This window comes from Saccopteryx bilineata, chromosome 4 (assembly GCF_036850765.1).
Source record: "Saccopteryx bilineata isolate mSacBil1 chromosome 4, mSacBil1_pri_phased_curated, whole genome shotgun sequence".
NCBI lineage: Eukaryota > Metazoa > Chordata > Mammalia > Chiroptera > Emballonuridae > Saccopteryx > Saccopteryx bilineata.
The window spans coordinates 84,476,137-84,492,276 of record NC_089493.1 but is presented as its reverse complement, the minus strand read 5'-3'; positions in this window follow the sequence as shown (position 1 = coordinate 84,492,276).

The window sequence follows — 16,140 nt, the reverse complement described above, 5'->3', positions numbered from 1 at the left end:
AAAGGCTTATAATCAAAGTAATGTTTGAGGTAGGTCTTATGGGAATAAAATAGGTCTTCCAGGTGGAGAAGGAAGGGAGGACATTTCTAGGCAGATGCAAATGTAAGTATAAAGAGAGTGTTACAGTGAGAAAATGATGAGTAGATTAGTTACTAGAGTAAAGGACCTATTGGGATTTTTCAGGATCTAAATTTACTTTTAATTCTAAACAGTTCTTAGAAATATCTAGGACAGAAAGGTAGGGAGACAAATAATGACCTCAGAGTAAGGAGACTTGGCTTTTGTCCCACCCTGACATGGATTAACTGTGTCACCTTGGGTAATTTGCCTCACTTCTTTGGGAATTGGTTTCGTAGTTTGGAAAATGAGGAGGTGGATTACATTATCTCTATAGTCCCTTTCTGCTCAAATTCTGTGATTTTGTCACTTCACTCCAACAGAAAAACTTTGCCACTGCTGATAAAGCATTTCTACTAGGTTTGACTATGGCAATTATTCAATCTGTATATGTTTCACTTCCTGTCAAAAGTGTGATGTGATATACATATACGACATTAAAGAAGTCATGGCCCAAAGACTTATTTCATAAACTAGGGAATTATGAAAGTGAATTTTAATCATTGGTATCATCCCTGAGCCAGACCTAGCTTTAATCTTTCAATGTTTTACTTTCTGCACCTGTGTGATGGGCCCAAGCAAATACTTGTTGCAAAAATAGTAAATGACTGAGTTCTGAGGTGGAAAAAAAATATCATCCTATTTAAATATGAAAAATAAACAAACAAAAATATTTCCTATGAGGATGCCTCTAAGAATGCTTTTTAAAAAAATTTAGCTCCATAAAAGTATCACAGAAGGTGGTAATAAGAATGGCAGATTTGTAAAAATTCACATGCTTCCAAGTCAGAGTGTTTCTTTTATGTGCACCTTTTATATTTCCTCCTACCTATCTTTGGATATCAGAAAAGGGGATTCCTACTTTTTTCATTACATAGTGTGACAACCTTTTGGCAACTTGGTTTTTGAAATCTCCTCTGTTTATATCCAAGGACAAATATTCCATGGAAACAAGTGATACAGATGCCATTTACTGAACACATGTGTTATCAGGCATGAGTGTATTTGCTAAGTGGAATGGGCTCCTAGCCAGGAGAAAGGGGGTTGTGGGCACAGGTGATGCTAAATGATAAATAAAATAATTAAAATCACAACAGTGAGCCAGATTATGAGTAGAAAAAGGGAGCTGGACATCCACTGTGCCTGGGAAGGATCTGGCTTTATGTTCATTGTGCTCTAATGTGACCTCTTTCAAAATACATAGATGTTGAAGTTTGGTTTCACTGTTGGTTAGGTACTATTTTTTAAAATGATCATAACCAAGAAGTCAACTAGCATACTATGGTTTATAGTGAAAGTGTTTGTACACCAATTACATTCTTTTCAGTAGAATCCCCTTTCTAAGGTAATATGTTCACAAAAATTGCTTGGGTTTTAGATAACTAAAATGTTAAGTGTACCATGATGTCTTATCTCTACTGCACCAGTAATTAAACTGCAAATGTGAGAACTTTATAGTCTATCATACCTTAAACTTTTTCAAAGCATATTTGTATCTTATTACTTTTTACAAATTATTTTTATCAAAAGTAATCTTATCAGGCTAATCAAGACACAGTTAATAGTAGAGATAATCTGTAAATATGACTAGCTTGGATAATATGGACAAAAACTAATATAATAGAATTAGAGGAAAGCATTTGAGGATTTATAAGATTATTATAAGAGTTTATATTTAGATAAAATAATATGACAAATTGGTAGAGTTATCAAATCTAGAAAGATACAAAATTTTAAAAACTGTTTGGATAAAAATGCATAATATTCAAAGAGAGAACAGTTCTAAGAATGCTAGAATCTAAATACAGTGCAAATGTTAGAAGCTAAATACAAGGCCTGATCCAAGAAAAAACAATTATTTTAAATAATTTTATTTTTTTAATGGGGCGACATCGATAAATCAGGATACATATATTCAAAGATAACATGTCCAGGTTATCTTGTCGTTCAATTATGTTGCATACCCATCACCCAAAGTCAGATTGTCCTCTGTCACCTTCTATCTAGTTTTCTTTGTGCCCCTCCCCCTCCCTCTTTCCCTCTCCCACTCCCCCCTCCTCCCCAACCACCACACTCTTATCAATGTCTCTTAGTCTCACTTTTATGTCCCACCTATGTATGAAATAATGCAAGAGAAACTGATAACAAAATAAACAGACAGCCAACTAAATGGGAAATGATATTTTCAAATAATAGCTCAGATAAGGGCCTAATATCCAAAATATACAAAGAACTCATAAAACTCGACAACAAACAAACAAACAATCCAATAAAAAAATGGGAAGAGGACATGAACAGACACTTCTCCCAGGAAGAAATACAAATGGCCAACAGATATATGAAAAGATGCTCATCTTCTTTAGCTATTAGAGAAATGCAAATCAAAACTGCAATGAGATACCACCTCACACCTGTTAGATTAGCTATTATTAACAAGACAGGTAATAGCAAATGTTGGAGAGGCTGTGGAGAAAAAGGAACCCTCATCCACTGTTGATGGGAATGTAAAGTAGTACAACCATTATGGAAGAAAGTATGGTGAAAATAGAACTACCTTATGACCCAGCAATCCCTCTACTGGGTACATACCCCAAAAACTCAGAAACATTGATACGTAAAGACACATGCAGCCCCATGTTCATTGCAGCATTGTTCACAGTGGCCAGGACATGGAAACAACCAAAAAGCCTGTCAATAGATGACTGAATAAAGAAGATGTGGCACATATACACTATGGAATACTACTCATCCATAAGAAATGATGACATTGGATCATTTACAGCAAAATGGTGGGATCTTGATAACATTATACGAAGTGAAATAAGTAAATCAGAAAAAAACAGAAAAAAACAATTTTTAATTAAGATATAATTATAATATAATAGCCTATTGGTTGTAGGTATACAATGTAATATGTTATTTGTATATATTGCCAGATGATCATCATATATTCTAATTAATATCTGTCACTATACATACAAAAATTTTTCTTGTGATGAAAATTTTTATGAAATACCCTCTTGCAACTTTCCAATATACAATATAGTGTTATTAACTATAGTCACCATGCAGCACATTACATTTCCATACTTCTTTATTGTACAACTATTTCGAGTTTCTACCTTTAGACCCTCTTTATTCATTTTGCCTAAGAAAACAATTTTTATACTCATATTTTTGTTATGATATGATTATTATGTAACAATTAAATACTCTTTATCTACCTGTGCTTAGTTGGAATAAATGTCACTTAGAAACTCTATGCAAAAGTCTTAGAGTTTTGTATAATTTTACTTGGTTTTAGTTTTCTAATGATGGACTACTAATGTTATAAATTTGGAAGTTACACCTGTATAATTGGAAATAAAGAAACCTATCATATGCCATACACTACACTGCACATTTCCATATATGTTATCTCATTAAGCGATAGGTTAAGTTGCCAAACTACCTGCTCAGTAAGCAATGGGATTACAATTCTGAATCCAAGTACAGCTGACTTTTCTTATATTTGGGAAGGGAAGACAATTTATATCCAGAAACCTCTGTAACTTCAGTATCGATAGTGATTCTACTTATCATAGTGAGTTTGTAAAAATAGATATTTGATGTTGAGGATATGTAAGTTTATAAATTTCTATAACTCTGTCCCCTCTTCTACCTTCCATTGTTCTTAATTTTCCACTCACTACTAACGGAGTCCTCAGAGCCTGGGATAGGAGCCAAATCTAAGCTCGTTATCCATTTCATGCAGATAATGGCATGCAGACAAATTAAAATGTACATGGCAGAACTAGGACAGTAAATAAGTCAAGGTAAAAATAAACTTCTAGAAGATCTCAAGAATCTTCAGCAATGTGTTGCTCTCCCTGCTGAAGAAAGAACTGTGTGATCTGCCCTCAGGAAAACAAGAGAAGGGATCCTTCTATTGGTAGAAGTTAGGCTTACAGACAGCTAAGACACCTGCCACCTCAATGGATTAGGGAAAGAGATGAATCACTATGAAAGATTATAAGAGTACAGCACTTTCCCAGTTAGACCTTTGTCCCCACCACTGTCCCCACCAGTCACCCTGATGCCCTCCCAAAGTCTGTAAGTGAAGCAACTGCTGAGAGCACTGCTCTTAAGACAAGAAAACATCGCAGACCACAGGTCACAGCTACTTTTCCCGTATACCACAAACAATATCTCTGTTCAAAACACTTCAGTCACAGTAATTATGATGCCTTAGACTATGAGGTGAATTCTGGGTAAAATACAGCCATGAGCCTTTCAGAGATTATGTTCTAATGAGATATAAATAACCAATGGACAAGTAGTGTGTTTCCATAGGGCTCAAACCATGAAGGCACTAAAATCCTAACTCCCATACTGTCTCTACAAAACTGTTTAACACTAGGAATGTCAGTGGAGCTAGGCTCAATTCTTTTCTTTATGAAACGGGCATGGAGATGATGACTTCCTTGCAGAATTATTGAGTTGTAAGTTTACCCATATTATTCAATATAATATTCACTTTCTGTAGTCTTTATCAAGAGGAAAGAAGTTGGTCTTGGGTGAGAAAAAAACTATTAAATACAGTTTTATAAATAACTAATTCAGATATTTTCTGAATAATTTTGCATTATCCAATTTAAAATATAAAGTCCTTCTGATACTTTTAGAACTGTAAATAGTATACAGGGGGTCCTCTGGTTATGACAATCTCAACATACGATGCTTCAAGTTTACGACACTCACTCCCATAAAAACTTTAAAAAAATTGAGACGTGAGTGTTTTGGCTTATGCCTTTAGCATCTTAATTATGGAACTACATGGGCAAACTAGTTTGGTTGTAAGTTGTGGAAGAATTCACAGTAATGCAACATATGAGTGAGGAAATTGGCGTCCCCCAGTATGCTTACCTATGCCATTTTGGACTGTTAACAGCACAAATGGAACATTTGTGTTGCTTTCTTTGGTAACCTTTTTGGCCCTTATAACAGCTCCTAAATGGAAGTCAGAGTCTTCAGATGGTAGTGCTTTGAAGAAGAGGAAAGCCATCACGATGGACATCACAGAGCTACTGGCATCACATGGAGAGGAGCTGTCTGCTGAGGACCTCATTCAGCTGGAGAAACAATTGATTGATGATGAAGAGATAGAAACCCCAGAATCCAAGAGATTTACTGCCAAGGGTTTAGCTGAAGGTTTTCCTATGGTAGAGGATGAGTTGGCAAAATTTCAGGTGAGGACCCCAGCGATGACAGATTCAGTAAGGCCTATAGAGTTGTTATGAATGCCTCGTAATGCTATAGGCAAATTTTGGAAGAGGAGAAGTCATCAACCTTCCAGACTAGTCTGGAACAATTTTTCAAAAAGGTAAAAAGGCTTGCAACACATCTTGTACACATTAGCTGCTTCTCAAGATGAAATACCTGTAGTACAGGTAAAATCATCTCCAGTGTTTCCTGTGTGTTCCTTAGGCAAACCTGATTCACCTGACCCAGTATCTCCAGCACCTTCTCCACGTTCTCCTGACTCTTCAGCTTCCTCCTCCCAATAGGTCACTCTGTCCCACCTTGCAATACTCCTTCCAGTGTGCAAGCCAGCCACAGGAATAAAGCTAAGAAATTTTTCTTTACACTCATCTTTTGTCATTTATTTCTGTTAAAACAATACAATACAGCAAAGTACATTTATGTCCTTTTCCTTTTTCTATGACTTAGTTGTGTTTTTGTGTTCTACGTTATAATTTTACAACTGTGTGAGGATAGGTAAATGACTTAAGCTAGGGTGTTTTGACTTACACTAAAATTCGGGTTATGTCACTGTTGTAAGAATGAAACTGTATCATAACCTGAGGACACCCATTGATAAATCTCCTCTTTTTTCTTTTTTTACACAGATGATAAAACTGAGAAACAGAGAAACTGAGAAAATTGCTAAAGTCTACTCAAGCTAATAAGTGGCCGGCCAAATTCAAGCCTTCTGATTTCTGCTCCAATGTTCTTATTTCTAGTTTTATGTTTGAGGATACTGGGGGTGGCTTACTTTGTCAGATCCTAAGTAGAAAATGAGTATGGTGACAAATGTTTACATTAGTGTTTTCATGTCCTCTTAACTTCTTTGTAAAATTCATTTTTTTATTCATATAACATATTGACAGCTGAGTGAAGTGAGAAGCATCTAGAAAATAGTCATTAAGTACTTCTGTATTTAAGCATATTACTATAGAATTTTGTTAGTGAAAGTGTCATCATCAATCTCCTAGAAGTTGTTACCTATATATATATATATACTTAATCCTATATTATAGATATGATTCTCTTTAAGGTTACACAGATTTATTCTTATCAACATAAATAAATTTATATAGATTATCATATTCATAAATTGGATTTCTTAAAACCACATAAACACAGTTAGAAAATTTTCTATATGTGCCAAAAAAGAAAAAAACTTCTTAGTCTTCACAGATTGAAGCCAATAAAGGAGTCATATGAAATCTAAATTATAACATCTCTAGACAGTGTAATATAATGCATAAATATATAATATGTCCTACCTCCATCCCTTATTTTGATTGATTTGTTTTTTATCACACCTGAATGAGTTTGCTGTTTTCCCAAGCCCAAATGGAAAATTTCTTATTATGGGTCCATCTTCCTTAAGCAGCCATGGTAAACCTTTCTCCTGATACAGAAAACACACATAGGATGACATTAATATCAGTGCTGTACTACCAGTACACAAAACCCAAAAGGCTGGCTGAAATCCCACTCTTCTCACATTCAAGAAAGCATATTTGATGTTTTATTGTTGTTATTGTTCTATTTCTTTAAAAAATGACATTGGTATTTTAATGGGGGTTACATTAAATCTCTATATTGTTTTGAGTAATATGAATATTTTAGCTATGTTGATTCTTCCAGTCCATGAACACAGAATATCTTTCCATTTCATTGTGTCTTTTTCAATCTCTTTTAATAATACTTAGTAGTTTTCAGTGTATAGGTACTTCCCATCCTTCATTAAGTTTATTCCTAGGTGTTTTATTCTTTTGGTTTTAATTGCAAAGCAATGATTTATTTTTTCATTTATATTTCTGAAATTTTACTCTTAGTGTATAGAAATGCCATGGATTTTTATATGTTGGTTTATATTCCACAACTTAATTGTATTTGTTTATTGTTTCTAATAGTTTTATTGATGGGGTTTTAAGAGTTTTCTATATATAGAATCATGTCAGCTATAAAAAGTGACACTTTACTTCTTCATTCCCTATTTGAATGCCTTTAATTTTTTCTCTTGCCTCATTGCTCTAAGATTTCCAGAACTATATTGAATAAGAGTGGTGAGAGTGGACATCTTTGTCTTATTTCTAATTTTAGAGAAATAGTTTTCTGTTTTTTACCATTGAGTATGATGTTGGCTGAGGGTTGTCATTTATGGCCTTTACTATGTTGAGATACTTTCCTTCTATACCCATTTTATTAAGTGTCTTAATCATGAAGGAATATTGTATTTTATTATATGCTTTTTCTGCATCTGTTGATAGGATCATACTATTTTTATCCTTTGTTTTGTTAATGTAGTTGAGATACTTTCCTTCTATACCCATTTTATTAAGTGTCTTAATCATGAAGGAATGTTGTATTTTATTATATGCTTTTTCTGCATCTGTTGATAGGATCATACTATTTTTATCCTTTGTTTTGTTAATGTAGTGTATCCCATTGATTGGTTTGTCTGTGTTGAACCATCTTTGTGTCCCTGGAATGAAACCCAATTGATTGTGATGTGTTTATTTTAATATATTGTTGTATTCAATTTGCTAGTATTTTGTTTAGGATATTTGCATCTGTATTCATCAGAGATACTGGTCTATAGTTATCATTTTTTGTGTTACCTTGGCCAGGTCAAAAGATGAAATAATGCTATTTGTGACAACATGAATGCACATTGAGAATATTATGTTAAGCAAATTAAGTCAGTCAGAAAAAGCTAAGAACCATAAGATTTCACTCATATGTGAGATATAAAACCAAAACTTAAAAAAAATTTAAAAATGCGAAACCTGAAACACATAGACATAGATAACAGTATGGTCCTGGCCTGACCAGGTGGTGGCACAGTGGATAGAGCATCAAACTGGGACACAGAGGACCCAGGCTTGAGACCCCGAGGTTGTCAGCTTGAATGTGGGATCATCGGGTTTGAACAAGGCTCACCAGCTTGAGCCCAAGGTCGCTTGCTTGAGCAAGGGGTCACTGGATCAGCTGTAGCCCCCCCTCCCAGTCAAGGCACATATGAGAAATCAATGAATGAACAACTAAGGAACCACAACAAAGAATTGGTGTTTCTCATCTCTCTCCCTTCCTATCTGTCTGTCCCTACCTGTCCCTCTCTCTCTGACTCTCTCTGTCTCTGCCAAAACAAAACCAAACCAAACAAAAAACAGTATGGTCCCTATGAGAGGAAAAGAGATGGGAGGGTAGTAAAGGGTAAAGGGAGCCCAATATATGGTGACAGAAGATGATTTGACTGTGGGTTTTGGGCACACAATACAATATGCAGATTATATATTATAGAAATGTACACTTGAAACTTATATAATCTTATTAAGCAATGTTTCCACAATAAATTTAATTTAAAAATATTGTTGTTTAAAAATGAAAAAGAAAGTATATCTGGTCTGACCTGTGTTGGTGCAGTGGATAAAGTGTTGACCTGGAAATGCTGAGGTCACCAGTTCAAAACCTGGACTTGCCTGATCAAGGTACATATGGGAGTTACTGCTTCCTGCTCCTTCCCCCTTCTCTCTCTCTCTCCTCTATAAAATAAATAAAGTCTTAAAAAAAAAAATGAAAGAAAGCATATCTTCATGAAAGTTGTATTTTGAAAGTAACAAATTAAACTCTACCCTCCTTCCTCTCTTTCTTCCTCTTTTTTCTTCCTTTCCATCTTTTATCTATCTATGTATCTATGTATCTATGTATCTATGTATCTATCTATCTAGCTATCTAGCTATCATCTATCTATCATCTTACTAAATCAACATCTATCATTGATTTATCTGTTTTCAAGTATTAGCATGTCAGCCTTTGTTGTAACTCATTTCCTAAGTGATCAGCTGTATCAAGAAAACATTGGTAGGGTTTTCTGTTTCACTTCTCCAGTCTCAGGGAGAAGTGATACAGACCTGCATGAGGTGTAGTGGATGAGTCACATGTGCCCTACCAGGAGCACTTGTACTACCCGATATTGCCTGGACTAGAAATCACAGAACGTGTGAAGGCATTTGACTATCATTTTTTTTTTGTCTTTGTGTACTTTAAATTCTTTATGTATACATTAGTGTTAAAAACTTTTTAGGGTCAGGTGTCTATAGGTTAGTCTGAATAGTGCACATGTGTATGTGTGTGGGGTAATGACAAATATCACTATTTTATTTTATTGTCTTATTGCCTCAAAGACTCTAGAGTCCTGGGAATACTGCAGACCACTCTCTGGCATACTTGTGGATGGTTACAAGGATGGTCTTTGCCATAAGGTAGACTGAGTAGGGGTTTAATTGGCCACCTGCCAGTAGAGGACCCCTGGTTAAGTCACTTTTCCTTTCTGTGTTTGCTTCCTTACCAGGAAAATGAGAATGAGTTCTGTAAGGACTGAATGAGGTAATTGATGTATATTAAGTGTTTCCAAAATTTCTGGCATATAGTATGAACTTAGTAATAACAATAATAATGATTATTAACTAATTCTGTTAACTCACAGCAGGATGTAATCAGCAGTTAGCAAACAATCATTTTATATTTTGTTCTCCACAAAGATGAGACATTCAAAGTGTAGGGTTGTGCAAGCGGGTGTCTATACCTCATGTCTAACTAAAGGGGCTATCCCTTGACTGCCAAAAGAAATTCCAAAAGGTTTTATTCCAAAAGCAAACTTGCTTCTGTGTGTTACACCTCAGGGAGTTACCAACATACAAAATTCTTTTACTATAATTCTACTTGTTATATTGATTGGTTTTACTACCTTAACCTTTTTGAGTCTGTTACTCTTTCATAAATGTTGTTAGTGTTTGGTGTACTAGATGTTAAATGGATAGTACAGTATATTGATTCTGAATCTAATTTTGGTTTCTAGGGTATTGAAGATAACTGAATCTGGCATTTAGAGCATTCCAATACTGTGTAAGGATTCTCTGAAATATTTCTGACTAGAAAAAAAAAGAAGACATAAGCACATTTAAAGAGTTCCCAGTAAAAATTAAATCTATGCAATTTTTTTTATTGAAGATATCATTAGGCAGCATTGAAGAACTAAATTTATTCCAATAATCATTACAATGATGAAAAAATTCCTTGCTTCAATAATTGATTTATGCTTCATTTAAATGTACAGAGTAGTTCCAATATAATTTCTTATTAACTCTAATGACAAATTTTAAAGTAGCATGACTCTGAAATAAAGATGAAAATTCTTCATACAACTTATTGCATTTAAATGGATTTAATATTTAATATTTAAAAAATCATTTGATGTAAATAGCTATCATGAATCACTGCAAATATACTAAGATGTAATTAAACGCTTTTTTCTTCTTAAATGCATCTACTTATTTTATAATAAATTATTTTTGTACACTTTCTTTTTTTAAGCCATGCTATTGAAATTATTTTGATGTGAAATAACATCAACTAAAATTCAGTAAATTTCTAAAAATCTCTTAGGAAAATTCAAAATACTAAATTATTGCTCAACATTTGTTTTTACCTTGCAATTATTTAAACATGTAGTAAACATTCATATCTAAGACAGAAGAAAAAAATATAAAACTTGGAGAAGACAAGTTTCTGTAGCTATAAAGCTTACACTAAAAACTGAACAAATTCAAACCACTCTGTGACCATGTTCTGCACTTAAAATTTTCTGTTCTGACAAGACGTCATCAGCTGGAGGTAGAGACAGCTTGTTATAGTTCCTACTGAGTAGATCCAAAAATCAGGCACCTAGGAGTTTAGTAGTCAAACCTAGAGGGTTGGGGAAGTTTCTGAGTCTTTCTTGTGGCACTGTGAAATTGGTTTTGTAGAGTCATTTCAGGTGTTATCCCTATTAGAAGGCTAGGCAATATGGGCTGTGAGCAGATTCTCTTTGACTCTTAAGAATGTGACCAAGATTCTCTCTCAGACACACACACACACACACACACACACACACACACTCAACCAATAAGAAAAAAATAGAATACTGGGACAATCTCTAATTCATATTCCATAAAGCATAAATGTATTTTGAATATACTATAAGATGTCAGGAGAGCATAAAGCATAGATGTATTTTGAATATACTATAAGATGTCAGGAGAGCAGCATTTCTGCCTGAGATAAGGCAGTTCCAAAAGCACTTGGGACTCAACTCTGTAAACTTGGTTGGTAGCACAGAATCTTGTGAAAGGACCCAAAAGACCTAATTGGGGTTCAGTTGCTCACCTAGCAGTGAGTAAGTGTTTAAGACCTCAGTTTTCTCATCTGTTATACAAAGACCATGATAATTTTCTAACAGATTCTTAGAACTCATAGAATTGCTATATAAGTTAATGGTGGTTAGTTAGGGTGACTATACAGTTTTTCATCTAAACCAGGACACTTGAGACAGAAAGAGGGAGGCATTGATAATTACACTGGGGCAATATGCATAAACCAGGACTATCGTGTGCAAAGAGGTACATGTGTTCACTCTAGGAGAACTTTTAAAACCAGAAAGCATTGTTCAACTATAACATGTGAAAATGGCAGTGGTGATAGTTTCTGAAACAGAGCTTCTAAACCCAATTCGACAAGGTACAATGAACTTTTTTCTCTGACATCATTGGAGGAAATGCAGCTGGCCCAACCTGAGAAGTTGACAAAGGACTACATGTGTTACTATGAATTCGGTATTTCTAGAGAACATCCTAACTGAAATTGAAAAATATTAAAATAGCTTTATAGTCAAAGTTTATAATTTTTTACATTAATATATACTCTTTCTAAAGCAATAATAAGCAAAGTTCTTTTCTCAATTTATCCTTTCTTTAAACCAGCATTTCAAATCATGTAACCAGAAATGACAGATGAGGATACTTTTGTGTTTTCCCAGGTTAATTGAGCTCAGAGAGAAGAAAGGTTGTATGCTATTTTGCAATTCTCATTATTATGGTTATTATTAATTTTGGCTAAGAAAATGAGTCTATTGAATTGAATAATCTTGATATTTCCATTGAGAAAATATTTTTTTATTACAAAACTATCTTTCCTCTTTATTTCTATTGTGCTTACAGAAAAGAGAATAAGGGGGCTAAAAATACCATATTTTTACAAGAATTTGATATAATTCCAGAGGTGAACAGCATTATTTATTGAAGTTTCTATTAGTATATCAACATTGTGCAAGGTGAAAAAATTCAGATGAAATACAATAAAGTTGGCTTTTTTTCTTTCTAGAACACTTTTATAAAAGATTTATTCTTTTATGACATTTTAGTATTAAGCTAGTTGTTAGAATCAGTGTTATCAGGAATTTTACTAAATAATGGTCCAACTGGTTATAGGATCTTTATTCCTAAGAATCCGTAGATGGCTTATATTTAGAATTACTTCTTTCACCTAAGGAATGTACTGTTTTCCTGTCACATACATCAGGATGGTGTCAACAAGAATAATTGCCTTAGTATATCCTGAGTAAAGACTAATAAGAACAAATTACATTACCAAACGCAAGAGAGATGATATTCATCTTCTTGATCTCAAACTGCACATATTTGAAACAGTTTTGAAACCACAGACTTCTTTTTACTAAAAGAATAAAAATACAAATCATTTGAAATAATAGATAATAAAAATGCTAAGCTTAAAATCCAAGAAACTCTTTCTGATAATTTCTAGGACTCAATTTTTCTTTTGATATATAACTGCATAACTTACAGGCTTATTACCTCATATTCTTTGTGAGAGAAGAATGAACCCTGTGCACACTAAGGTATGTTTATTTGAAGTAAAAAAGAATATAAGATATAGGACATAGTTTTATGACTTTAGTCTCCCTTGAGATTTTGATAACATCAACGATACTATAATAAAAGTAGAGTTTACAGTTTTTCCCCCAATTTCAGCTTGATTATGCCATCAGTTCATATAAATAGTCAGTGATATATATCTTAGAATTGTTTCACATAGTGAAACAATTGGATTTTGACACAGAAACACAGTATATTGTTTAGAATATATCTTATTCACAGGTTGTATTTTTTATATTTTATCCTCTTAATTTTAAAAGCATGCAAGTTCAACATCTCATAGTCTGAATACTAATGACACTAAAATTATACTTTTTTATATAAAGTCCTTTATTTATTATTTTTATTGTTACTTTTTAAGATTTTTCTCATTTTAGAGAGGGGAGAAAGAGATAGATGGGGGAGGAGCAGGAAACATTAACTTCCATAAGTGCCTTGACAAGGCAAGTCCAGAGATTCAAACCAGTGACCTCAGTGTTCCAGGTCAATTATTTATACACTGCGCCACCTCAGGTCTATTTATTATTTTTAAACATATGGGAGTTGTAAGGGAAAATGGTACTCATTGGACAGCAGCAAATCCAGATTCACATTCTTATTCATATTTCATTATATAACAGCTGCTATTACTGAGTACTTAGGATTATTAAGCTTAGTGTTTTCTCAGTGAGAACCCAGGGCCGATCAACTAATATTCTCCTTTAACAGATAAAGAAACTAACACTCAAAATAGGTTAAGTAACTTGGCCAACCCCCACATGTATTAAGTGTTGGTGCTTTTACTGGGACCCCGGCATCCTGATCCTAATACCTGAGTATTTGACTACATACAATAGAAGCCTTCTTACAAAAGCCGGTAGGGGCCAGAAATTGGTCAGTTAAGAGAACTCACTTTAGAAGAAGAATCATTAAAAACATTACAGACATACATGCTTAAGATCCTCTAATTTAAAATACATAAACATAGGGTCATTCACCATTTTATTTATTTTATTTATATATATTTTAATGTAGAATAAAAGCATTTTCTTTGACAATGGATCTACTGATTGAAATTCCATGGAACTTTCCTGTGGATACCATTACCATACTGTATTTTCCACAGTCTTGAGTTTCAGTATCATTAAGTGGTGCAAAAACATTTGTAAAGGAATATGAGTAAATTTCCATTCTAGAGACTTACGAGTTTGGTTCCAATGTTTTATAGTGGTCTCATCCACACATAAATGCACAGCAATTACTTTTTGTAAAAAGCAATTTGTCTTTATCCAGTTTAACATTCATCATTTTGATTTTTTAAAGAAAAACTCCTTGTATATCTATACTTATTTTATTTATTTAATTGTTATGAAATTACAGTAACTGCTACTTACATAAGCAAGATTAAAAGTGAAAATAATATGCCTTAGGAAGTATACAACTCAACTGGCATTCAATATATCCTGGGGACATCAATTTTATGTTTTAAAGAGGGAATGATGAATCTTTATTCTGCTCCTGGCTGTAGGGAGGCTGCACAACCCTCATGTTCTTTGTGCAGTGTTCCTAGAATCACTCTGAATGAAAGAAGTTGTATAAATGCAAAATAGGAAAAAAGGTAATATCAGGGTTGTTAACTGTACAGTGTAATAACACATAATCCAAGTATTGTGACTATAACATGTGCTCATTAAAGTGTATAGACACATATATGTATACTCTCAGGCTTAAATTTTAAATATTTAATGCAATTTTTATGTGTTTTTATAGTTTCCTAAAGGTCTTCTATTCAAGCATTAAAGAGATGTTACAAAAGTATTAGGAGCTAAAAAATATAACTAAATAATGTTTCTTCATTCAAACTGTACTTTTTAACATAAAATTGTTTAGGAGCCTATTACAAAACAATCTTTTATGCCATATATTACATTAAAATGACATGATAGCTATAACATATTTCAACTGAAGTATATATTGTTGACTTGATAAAATAATTTAAAACATGTCAACTAAAAACCTATAATGCTTACTATTTTAATAAAGTAAAACAGAGGTACTTTCATTCTAATAAGTTGTACTTTCTTATGCATCTAAGAGTATTCTCATTTTATCATATTTTAAAAATCCACACCTCATATTTTCTGTTACCTTATATAGATCATGCTAATTACACATGTTGTAAACCTTCTATTAGTCTTGTACTTGAATAAGATTTGTTTAATTTCAGCTGTCAAAGAATATGAAATAAAAAATAAACCATTCTGGTAACACTAAAAGTTAAAAGTAAATGTTTCATGAACATTCATAATTTCTAAATTGTGTTCTTCACCAGCACAAAATTAAAAGTGCAGAATATGTCTATTTGGAAAGTCTGATGACTTACTTTTCTGAGTGGTTTAAAAGAAAAATTTTCACAGCAGGTAAAACAAACTAAAAGTTTGTGAATGTGCATTTTTTTCCCTTATAATATGTAAAAAGAGTCATTTCTTATGATGTTTCATGAAATATTTTCTCAGTGATTTAGATCACAGTGGTAGAGTGTCCATGAATGGGATTAGTGATTAGTGCCCTTGTAAAACAGGACCTAAGAGCTTTCAACCCCTTCCACCATGTGAAGACACAGCGAGAAGATGGCTGGTTAAGAACCAGAAAGTAGGCTTTGGTCAGACACTGAAATTGCCTGCATCTTGACCTAGATCTCAGAACTGTGAGAATTAAACTTCTGCTGTTTATAAGACATTTAGACTGCAGTCGTTTTGTTAGAGCAGTCCAAACAGACGAAGACAAATCTCCAACCTACTTCTGTATGTCCAGGTAGCAGTCTGTGGCTGAATGTGGAATCACTGCCTCTGACGGTGACTACCTCTTGGAGATGGAGTTGGACTACAGGGAGAGAAAGAGTTTCATTCTTTTTTGTTGTTGTTGTTTTAAAGACTTTCATTCTTTACCCTCTACATTTCAAATGAGAGAGAAAAAGTGATGGTAAAATCATGGGTGCTTT